This window comes from Piliocolobus tephrosceles, chromosome 13 (assembly GCF_002776525.5).
Source record: "Piliocolobus tephrosceles isolate RC106 chromosome 13, ASM277652v3, whole genome shotgun sequence".
Lineage (NCBI taxonomy): Eukaryota > Metazoa > Chordata > Mammalia > Primates > Cercopithecidae > Piliocolobus > Piliocolobus tephrosceles.
In genome coordinates, this window is record NC_045446.1 from 8,325,687 (window position 1) to 8,334,576 (window position 8,890).

General features: G+C 45.3%; 1 protein-coding gene across 1 annotated transcript in view; it reads right to left on the reverse strand.

Annotated features, from left to right (window-relative positions):
- SNX32 (sorting nexin 32) overlaps window positions 1–8,890 on the reverse strand; it is a 72,837-nt gene that overhangs the window by 63,606 nt on the left and 341 nt on the right. The gene's annotated exons all lie outside the window — the stretch shown is intronic.

Here is an 8,890-nt window from a genome sequence, read left to right on the forward strand (position 1 = left end):
ATTTCTTTCCTTCCTTCCTCCCTCCCTCCCTCCCTCCCTCTCTCTCTCTCTCTCTTTCTTTCTTTCTTGAAATGGAGTTTCACTCTTGTTGCTCAGGCTAGAGTGTAATGGCGGATCTCGGTTCATTGCAACCTCCGCCTCCCAGGTTCAAGCAATTCTGCCCCAGCCTCCCGAGTAGCTCAGATTACAGGTGCCCACCACCACGCCCAGCTCATTTTTGTATTTTGAGTAGAGACGGGGTTTCACTATGTTGGCCAGGCTGGTCTCGAACTCCTGACCTCAGGCGATCCACCTGCCTTATTCTCCCAAAGCGCTGGGATTACAGGCATGAGCCACCGCGCCTGGCCTAATTTTAATTTCTTGAGATGGAGTCTCGCTTTGTCACCCAGGCTGGAGTGCAGTGGCGCGATCTTGGCTCACTGCAGCCTCTGCCTCCTGGGTTCACACGATTCTCTTGCCTCAGCCTCCCAAGTAGCTGGGATTACAGGTGTGCGCCACATGCCTGGCTAATTTTTGTATTTTTAGTAGAGATGGGGTTTCACCATGTTGGCCAGGTTGGTCTCAAACTCCTGACCGCATATGATCCACCTGCCTCAGCCTCCCAAAGTGCTGGGATTACAGACATAAGCCACTACGCCTGGTGATTTTCAATTTGTTTTGAATATGCAGTGTGAGGTATGGGTTGTGATTCATTGTGCCATGTGGCCAGCTATTTGAGCACTATTTGTTATAAAGATTTTCCTTTTGCTATTGAATTGCTTTGGCGTACACATATCAATTAACCTATTAAAAGTGACAGGCCGGGCACGGTGGCTCATGCCTGTAATCCCAGCACTTTGGAAGGCCGAGGCAGATGGATCACGAGATCAGGAGATTGAGACCATCCTGGCTAACATGGTGAAACCCCATCTCTACTAAAAATACAAAAAAATAATTAGCCAGGTGTGGTGGCAGGTGCCTGTAGTGCCAGCTACTCGGGAGGCTGAGGCAGGAGAATGGCATGAACCCGGGAGGTGGAGCTTGCAGTCAGCCAAGATCTTGCCACTGCACTCTAGCCTGGGCGACAGCACGAGACTCTGTCTCAAAAAAAAAAAAAAGTGTCACTCTTTGGACTCTCTACTGTGTTCCATTGGTCTAAATGTTTATCCTTATGATAATATCTCACTGTCTTGATTACTGTAACTTGACAGGCGAGACTTGAAATCAGATAGTGCAAAGCCTCCAACTTCATCCTTTCTTTTCAAAATAATTTTGGCTATTATAAGTCCTTTACATTTCTACAGATATTCTGCTTGTTAATTTCTACCCCTAAAAAACGTACTGGGATTTTGATTGTGATTATATCAAATATATAGATCAATCTGGGAAGACTAGATCTCTTTGTAATTTTATAATTTATAATTTTTAATCTTCCAATCTAAAAACATGTAATATCTTTCCAATTATTTAGGTCATCTTTAATGTTTTGTAGTTTTCTGTGTAAAGGTCTTGCATGTCTTCTGTGAGATTTATTCCTAGGTATTTGGTGATTCTCTTTTTTCTTTGCTTTTTATTTTTATTTTATTTATGTTTTTTTGAGACAGAGTCTTGTTCTTGTTGTCCAGGCCACAGTGCGACAGCGTGGTCTCGACTCACTGCAACCTCTGCCTCCTGGTTCAAGCAATTCTCCTTCCTCAGCCTCCCAAGCAGCTGGGATTATAGGCACCCTTTCTTTGCTTTTTAAATTATATTTTTTAAAGTTTCATCTTCTAATTGTATACAGAAAAACAATAGGCTGCGCATGGTGGCTCATGCCTGTGAACCCAGCACTTTGGAAGGCTGAGGCAGGAGAATCACTTGAGCCAAGGAGTTCAAGGCCAACCAGGGCAACATGGCGAAACCCCATGTCTACAAAAAAATACAAAAATTAGCCTGGTGTGGTGGCAAACACATGTAGTCCCAGCTACTTAGGAGGCTGAAGCAGGAGGATCACTTGAGCCCAGAAGGTCAAGGCTGCAGTGAGCCATGATCACACCATCACACCACTGCACTCCAGCCTGGATGACAGTGCGGGTCTCTGCCTCAAAACAAACAAAAAAAGAAAGAAAGAAAGGAAAAAAGGCCGGGCGAGGTGGCTCATGCACTTTGGGAAGCCGAGGCAGGTGGATCACCTGAGGTCAGGAGTTTGAGACCAGCCTGGTCAACATGGTGAAACCCCGTCTCTACTAAAAATACAAAAATTAGCCAGGTGTGGTGGGGGAGCGCTTGTAAACCCAGCTACTCAGGAGGCTGAGGCAGGAAAAACCCTTGAACCCAGAGGCAGAGCTTGTGGTGAGCCAAGATCGCCCCATTGCACTCTAGCCTGGGTGACAAGAGTGAAACTCCATCTCAAAAAAAAAAAGAAAGAACGAACGAAAGAAAAAAATCATATATTTTTATATATTTACTTTGTGTCCACACAAATTTACTTGTTAATTTTAATAAATTTTTAAAATATCTTGCTGAACTCACTCACTTATTAATTTAATTGTTTGTGGATCTTTTTTTTTTTTTTGAGACAGGGTCTTGCTCTGTCATCCAGAATGGAGTGTGGTAATGCCATCTTGGCTCATGGCAGCCTTGAACTTCCAGGCTCAAGGGATCCTCCTACTTCAGCCTCCTGAGTAGCTGGGACTACAGGCATCTGCCACCATGCCTGGATAATTTTTGTATTTTTTGTAGAGATAGGGTCTCACTATGTTGCCCAGTTTGGTCTCAAACTCCTGGGCTCAAGAGATCTCCTAAATTAGGCCTCCCAAAGTGCAGGGGATTACAGGTCTGAGCCACCTTCCTGGCCAGTTGTTTTGGATTTCCTACATATACAGTCCTATAATCTAAAATGGTGACAGTTTTAGTTCTTCCTTTCCAACCTTTATACCTTTATTTCTTTTTACTGCCTTATTATACTCGCCAGGACCTCCAGTACAATGTAGAAGTGATGATATGATGACATGTTCCTAATCTCAGAGGGACTGCATTTAATATTTAACCCCAAAGTGTTTTTAGATATATATTTTTAAATCAAGGGTATCTTAATGAAGCTTAATGGAACTCCCTGCTATGCCTAATTTGATGAGAGTGTTGATTTTTATCAATCGTTTTTCCCTTGATGGAGATAATCATATGGATGTTCTTGTCATCTGTTTATGTGCTGAATTTCATTTGATTGATTTGCAAATGTTAAACTACCTTGCATTCCTGGAAGAAGGCCTTGTTCATGAAGTGTTATCCTTTTGTATATTGCTTATTCAGCTTGATAATTTTTTTTTTTTTTTTGAGACAGGGGCTCGCTCTGTCACCCAGGCTGGAGTGCAGTGGTGTGATTATGGTTCACCGTAGGCTCAAACTCCAGGGCTCAAGCAATCTTCCTGCCTCAGTCTTCCAAAGTGCTGGGACTATAAGCATGAGCCACTGTGGCCAGCCTCAACCTTTTTCTTTTTTTAATTTTTGAGACAGAGTCTCACTCTGTTGCCCAGGCTAGAGTGCAGTGTTTATGATCACAGCTCATTGCAGCCTCAACCCGCTGAACTCAAGTGATCCTCCTGCCTCAGCTTTCCAAGGAGCTGGGACTACAGCCATGTGCCACCATGCCTGGCTAATTTTTTTGTTTGTTTGTTTGTTTGTTTGTTTTTTGAGACAGTCTCACTCTGTCGCCCAGGCTGGAGTGCAGCGGCACGATCTCGGCTCACTGCAACCTCTGTCTCCCAAGTTCACGCCATTCTCCTGCCTCAGCCTCCCAAGTAGCTGGGACTACAGGTGCCGGCCACCACACCCAGCTAATTTTTTGTATTTTTAGTAGAGACAGGGTTTCACCGTGTTAGCCAGGATGGTCTCGATCTCCTGACCTTGTGATCCGCCCGCCTCGGCCTCCCAAAGTGCTGGGATTACAGGCGTGAGCCACCGCACCCAGCCATTTTTTTGTATTTTTAATAGAGACAGTGTTTCACCGTGGTGGCCAGGTTGGTCTCGAACTCCTGACCTCAGATGATCCACCTGAGCCTCAGCTTTTTTTTTTTTTTTTTTTTTTTGAGACGGAGTCTTACTCTGTCTCCCAGGCTGGAGTGCAGTGGCGCGATCTCGGCTCACTGCGACCTCCGCCTCCTGGGTTCATGCCATTCTCCTGCCTCAGCCTCCCGAGTAGCTGGGACTACAGGCGCCCGCCACCATGCCCGGCTAGTGTTTTGTATTTTTTAGTAGAGACAGGGTTTCACTGTGTTAGCCAGGATGGTCTCGATCTCCTGACCTCGTGATCCGCCCGTCTCGGCCTCCCAAACTGCTGGGATTACAGGCTTGAGCCACTGTGCCCGGCCTTAATCATGTTATTTAAATCTTCTAAATCCTTACTGATATTTTTGTCTGCTTGTTCTAACAGTTGTTGAGAACTGTGTTAAAATTTCTAACTGGGCTGAGCATGGTGACTCATGCCTATAATTCTAGCACTTTGGGAGGCTGAGGTGGGAGGATCAGTTGAGCTTAGGAATTGGAGACCAGCTTGGCCAACATAAAAGACCCCATTTCTAAAAAAAAAAATACAATTACTTACTATTTAATTGTAGGTTTGCCTATTATTCCTTTTAGTACTGTCATCTTTTATTTTGCATATTTTGATACTATATTATTAGGTTCATATAAATTTAGGATTATTTTTCTGTGGAATGAAGTCTTTCATCATTATAAAATGTCCCTCTTTTTTTTATTTTATTTATTTATTTTTTGACACAGAGTCTCATTCTGTCACCCAGGCTGGAGTGCAGTGGCCGGATCTCAGCTCACTGCAAGCTCCACCTTCCGGGTTTACACCATTCTCCTGCCTCAGCCTCCCGAGTAGCTGGGACTACAGGCGCCCGCCACCTCGCCCGGCTAGTTTTTTGAATTTTTTTTAGTAGAGACGGGGTTTCACCATGTTAGCCAGGATGGTCTCGATCTCCTGACCTCGTGATCCGCCCGTCTCGGCCTCCCAAAGTGCTGGGATTACAGGCTTGAGCCACCGCGCCCGGCCAAAATGTCCCTCTTTATTTCTCTTCCCTTCCCTCCCTCCCTCCCCCTTCCTTCCTTCCTTCCTTCCTTCCACAGAGTTTCACTCTCATCACCCAGGCTGGAGTGAAATGGCGTGATCTTGGCTCACTGTAACCTCTGCATCCCGGGTTCCAGTGATTTTCCTGCCTCAGCCTCTCAAGTAGCTGGGATTACAGGTGCCTGCCACTACGCCTGGCTAATTTTTGCATTTTTGGTAGAGACAGGGTTTCACCACGTTGGCCAGGCTGGTCTCAAACTCCTGACCTCAGGTGATCTACCCACCTTGGCCTCTCAAAGTGCTGGCATTACAGGCATGAGCCACTGCACCCAGCCATCCTTCTTTATTTCTAATATACTTTTTCTTCTTCTCTTCTTCTTTTTTTTTTTTTTTTTTTTGAGAGAGAGAGTCTTGCCCTGTTGCCCAGGATGGAGTGCAGTGGCATGATTTTGGCTCACTGGTACCTACACCTCCTAGGCTCAAGCCATTCTCCTGCCTCAGCCTCCTGAGTAGCAGGGATTACAGGTGCATGCCACCAGGCCCAGCTAATTTTTGTATTTTTAGTAGAGATGGGGTTCCACTGTGTTGGCCAGGCTGCTCTCGAACTCCTGACCTCAAGTGATCAGCCTGCCTTGACCTCCCAAAGTGCTGGGATTACAGGTGTGAGCCACTGGGCCTGACTTTTTTTTTTTTTTTTTTTTTTTAAGACAAAATCGTACTCTGTGTCCCAGGTTGGAGTGCGGGGACACAATCACAGCTCACTGTAACCTCAAACAATCCTGAGCTCAAGCAATCCTCCCACCTCTGCCTCCCACATAGCTGGGACCACAGGTGTGCATCACTATGCCCAGCTCTCACCCATTTATGTCAGCCTTTCTGTGTCCTTATATTTAAAATATGTCTCTTTTAACAGACTCTAGTTGTTTTTTTTCCAAAATACAATCTGACGATTTTTTTTTATATTGGATAATTTAGTCCATTCATAATTATTGTAATTACTGATGTAGCAGGCTAGCAACTTGTCATCTTGCTTGTTGCTTTCTCTTTGTCCCATCTGTTTTTATTCCTGTATTCTTTCTTTCTTGTCTTCTTTTGAATTAAATAGTATTTTATATTATTTCTTTTATTTATTTATTTTATTTTATTTTATTTATTTATTTATTTATTTTCTTTTTTTTTGAGACGGAGTCTCGCTCTCTCGCCCAGGCTGGAGTGCAGTGGCCAGATCTCAGCTCACTGCAAGCTCCGCCTCCTGGGTTCCCGCCATTCTCCTGCCTCAGCCTCCCCAGTAGCTGGGACTACAGGCGTCCGCCACCGTGCCCGGCTAATTTTTTTTGTATTTTTAGTAGAGACGGGGTTTCACCGTGTTAGCCAGGATGGTCTCGATCTCCTGACCTCGTGATCCACCCGTCTTGGCCTCCCAAAGTGCTGGGATTACAGGCTTGAGCCACCGCGCCCGGCCTATTTTATTTTATTTTTTACATTTAATTTTAAGTTCTGGGATACATGTACAGAATGTGCAGGTTTGTTACCTAGGTATACATGTGCCATGGTGGTTTGCTGCACCTATCAACCCGTCATCTAGATTTTAAGCCCCACATGCATTAGGTATTTGTCCTAATGCTGTCCCTCACCTTGCCCCTCAGTCCCCCACAGGCCCCAGTGTGTGCTGTTCCCCTCCCTGTGTCCATGTGTTCTCATTGTTCAACTCCCACTTATGAGTAAGAACATGTGGTATCTATCTGGTTTTCTGTTCCTGTATTAGTGTGCTGAGAATGATGGCTTCCAGATTCATCCATGTCCCTGGAAAGGACATGATATCATTCTTTTTTATGGCTACATAATATTCCATGGTGTATATGTGCCACATTTTCTTTATCCAGTCTCATTGATGGGCATTTGGGTTGGTTCCAAGTCTTTCCTGTTGTAAATAGTGTTGCAACAAACATACGTGTGCATGTGTCTTTATAGTAGAATTATTTATAATCCTTTGGGTTTATTTATTTATTTTTGAGACAGAGTCTCGATCTGTTGCCCAGGCTGGAGTTCAATGGTGTGATCTCGGTTCACTGCAACCTTTGCCTCCCGGGTTCAAGCGATTCTCCTGTCTCAGTTTCCCAAGTAATTGAGATTACAGGCACACACCACTATGTCTGGCCAATTTTTTGGATTTTTAGTAGAGATGGGGTTTCACCATGTTGGCCAGGCTAGTCTCAAATTCCTGACTGCAAGTGATTTGCCTGCTTTGGCCTCCCAGAGTGCTGTGATTATAGGCTTGAGCCACCACGCTTGGCTAGTATTTTATATTATTTCATTTTCTCCTCTATTATATTTTTGCTTATATATTCTTTTAATGTCTCTATATGTAAAGGAAGATCTTAGAGAACGCAATACCTAACCTAGAGGATAAGTATTGGTAATGAACTTTCAGAGTGTATGGCTCCTGCAAAGGCTGGGGGGTGCATCCATCTGTTCAATAGCTCAGCACATCCTCAGAACATACAGCAATAATAATATAATGGCTAATGCTTACATTGGCCCTTACAATATGCTAGGCACAACTCTAACCATTTCATATATATGCCCTAAGCATTTTATGTATGTTAACTCCTTTAACCATGAAGATGAACATAGATAAACATTGAAGCAGACCATTCTGTTCCATGCTTTGTGTCTCTCAGCCCCTGTCCCTTCAAACCACTTGAACCTCGCTCTTCATTTCTTGGCTTCTCTGAAACTCCCAAGGCAGACTTTCCCACTTGCCCCAGAACCCAAACACATGCAGTTTGGCTAACTGGTGCAGCAGGTCCCCTAGTCCCCAGCCTCCTTCCTGCTGCCTTAGTATCTCTGCTCTGACCTACACTGCTTGGTAGCTGCTTGAGGGAGATGGGCCTCAACCGTGGACTACAGCTGCTCCATCCTCATCCTTAGCCATGGCCCACTGTGCATATGCTTCCATCTCCCAAAAGGGTGCACCTCTCCATGCTCTAACCATCCTTGGCACAACGTGGATACTCGACAACTCTTTGCTGAATGAAGTCAACAGGAAAAAATATTCTTATGATTATATGAACTCAGAACACAAATGAAGCCATTAGGGCTGAACAGGATTCTCTCGCGTTGGGAAAGGAGAAGAGGATGCCAGCCTCTGCTCAATCCCTAACATCCTGCCCTTCTCCCTGCCCCCACCTCCCACCCCCTACCCCCATCAAGCCAGCATGAGTTGGTCCTAGGGAGGGTAAGAGTGACAGTGACGGTCCCTTTCCATCTGTCAGGACAAAGGCAAAACCCCGCCTCCCTTGGCATCCTCATCAGTCCCCACACAGGTGCCACAGAGGCTACCCACTCCTTTGCTCAAGTCTCCCTTCTCTCACTTGCGCAGACACACACATACACACAGAGAACATGGGCACACACACACGCAGACACACGAGACAAACACAGACACAGGCACACACAGACACATATAGAAACACAGATACACAGACACACACCAACACAGACACACAGACATAGACACAGATACACAGAGACACATGGACACAAACCCACACAGACACACAGAGACACCCACAGACACATGCAAACATACACACAGACCCAGAAATACACAGACACACACAGACACACGCAGACCATACACACACACACACACACAGAGACACCCACAGAGACACAGAGACACACACACAGACATAAAGATGCACGCAGACCATACACAGACACAGGCACACACACACTCAGACACAAAGAGACACAGACATGTGCAGACACACACAGACGCACACAGACACATGCGTGCACACACAGACACACACACACATGCACACGTGCACACACACAGACCATACACACAGA